Source organism: Bison bison, unplaced genomic scaffold (assembly GCF_000754665.1).
Source record: "Bison bison bison isolate TAMUID 2011002044 unplaced genomic scaffold, Bison_UMD1.0 scf7180017864471, whole genome shotgun sequence".
Classification (NCBI taxonomy): Eukaryota; Metazoa; Chordata; class Mammalia; order Artiodactyla; family Bovidae; genus Bison; species Bison bison.
In genome coordinates this window covers 18484776-18487091 of record NW_011495032.1, presented here as the reverse complement: position 1 = coordinate 18487091, position 2316 = coordinate 18484776, and the positions used below count along the sequence as shown (strand labels likewise).

Genomic DNA, 2316 nt, shown 5'->3' with positions numbered 1-2316 from the left:
CTTTCTACCCCCCCGCCGTCCCGGGACTCGCAGTCTCCGCCGCGCACGGGGCCGGTTCTGGGGGAGGGAATGTAAACAAATCGGGGTTTTATAGTTACCTCACACTCGAGTGCCGTGTGCATCTCCTCTCCGCTCGGTACCAAACCCCGGCTGCACCAAATCGTGTATTCACCAAAGCCGCCTGCGCCAACTGCGTCGCGGAGACCCGCGCGTCGGACACCACGCTACGCTAGCGGCGTACACAGCCCACTCAAGTCCTTGCGCAGCCGCACCCCGTCCGCCTATGGGCGCTACGCTCCGGGCGTACACGCACCACCCAGCCATTCACTTCGAATAACGCAAATAGCGTAGGGGAACTGCCCCACTCGAGGATTCCACACGGACCGTGAGAGCAATAGGAAATTCGAGTCTACGCAAACTGCGGAGCTCCGCGGCTCCGCGCTAGTTTTGTTCCAAGAAAAGACGCCGCGGGGGAGTTGAGAAGGCTTCTCACGCATGCGTGGAGCGACCATTTACCCTCGCCTTTTCCCCGGGCTTTGCATGTCGGTTGCTGCCGCCCGCGGGAGGCGGACGAGTAAGGGAAGCTCTGAACGAAAACGCTTCAGCCAGGTTTCAGATTGATAAATTAAAATGTTTATCTGTACAGGAGTTAAACATCTACGTTAATTTAACCCTTCCCCTTTATTAAACTAACCTTTCAATCTCCGAGGGGAAAAAGGAACTAATACTATTTAGTGCTAAATGCGAGGTATTTTGCATAGTTCTCCCACCCCCACCTCCCAGTTTATTCTAAAGAGCACTTCCTGTGGGCCTTCCAAGCCTAAAAGAAAAAGTTGAATCCAGAGAGCTTGTCACCCACGTAGAGGAATTCTCGAGGCTTCTGACAACTTTCTAACCTCTTCCATTACCTCCCACTGCTTAATCGATTATTCTTAACACCCAATAGGAAAACCTCCGGATTCAGCCAAGCAATTCCAAGGACTCCTGATCATGTGCTCATTCTTGCTCCCATTGATTTGCTCACACCATACTTGACATGTGAATTGTTTCCTCCCCTCTTCAGGAGCAATTCACAGCCGGTACTTTCTTAAAAGGTGGCTGCCTTTACTCCATTACCCTGCTTTTTGGCATTTGATCTTCATGGTGAGACTTATCTATTCTGTCTGGTGTGTCTGATTCTGTATCCAGCCAGAGAGTTACAGGAATGCCTTACTGATATCTACCAGAGTGCATAAAACCATGATCAATAGTAATAGCAAGATTTACTCTGTGGCAAGTATTTCCTGTTTGCTCTACATGTGTATTAGTTTCATCCTCATAACACAAAGAAGTAGGTATTATCCTGCCCCAGGAAACTGAGACACGAGTAACTTGCCTAAGACCACTGAACAGGTAGGGAGGAGAGTTGAGATCCAAACCCAGTTAGGACTACATATTCTGGTATTCTGTATATTTAATGGAGGAAGATTGTTTTGTTTTTATTTTGTGTCCCTATAAACAGTATCTTTTAGGTGCTCAGTAAAGGCCTACTGACTGCCAGGATACTCAGCTTCTCATATCCCTTTGTTTCTTTGAAAAAGCCAACCCATTGACCACCTCACTCCTGCAGGTTTTCACTGTTGCTATTAGGGAAAGGGAGAAGTCCTGAGGTTTAAAGAGATCAAGTCTGAGTACTAGCTTCAGGTCTCACCATTGTCACTAACTGTGGGAGGCAATGGCCATGGTCCTCAGATTCATGGATAAATTAAAGGAATTGGTCTAAATTTATTCCGAAGTCTTTAGAGTTTATAAAATCAGAACAAAAGTCTTTAGGCTTCATAAAATCAATATAGAGTACTTCTTTTGGGTTCAGAGCATAAAAAGCTTCCAAATTATCTATCCTGATATTTTAAGGCTATAATTATTTTATTGAACATATTATTTCAGGAACTTTAAAGTATATGCAATATCTTTCTCCTAAGTTTCCATAAGGTAGAGCACTTACATTCCTGATATTAATATTTTAAGGTACTTACACCTTCACTGCTTTCTAAAAAGATCCAGAGATCAAATTGCCAACATCCACTGGATCATCGAAAAAGCAAGAGAGTTCCAGAAAAACATCTATTTCTGCTTTATTGACTATGACAAAGCCTTTGACTGTGTGGATCACAATAAACTGGGGAGAATTCTGAAAGAGATGGGAATACCAGACCACCTGACCTGCCTCTTGAGAAACCTGTACGCAGGTCAGGAAGCAAGAGTTAGAACTGGACATGGAACAACAGACTGGTTCCAAATAGGAAAAGGAGTACGTCAAGGCTGAATATTGTCACC

At 45.3% G+C, this 2316-nt stretch overlaps 1 protein-coding gene across 6 annotated transcripts in view; it reads right to left on the bottom strand.

The window, feature by feature from the left end:
* SLC39A10 (solute carrier family 39 (zinc transporter), member 10) overlaps positions 1-2316 on the bottom strand; it is a 163077-nt gene that overhangs the window by 70330 nt on the left and 90431 nt on the right. For 2 of the 6 annotated variants that reach the window (XM_010860861.1, XM_010860858.1), the window contains exon 1: positions 99-712. The exons of 3 other annotated variants lie outside the window; for them this stretch is intronic. The gene's annotated coding sequence lies outside the window, so the exon portion shown is untranslated. Of the gene's footprint in view, positions 1-98; positions 716-2316 lie in introns of those variants that run through there. One more of the 6 variants, XM_010860863.1, reaches the window with a different exon arrangement.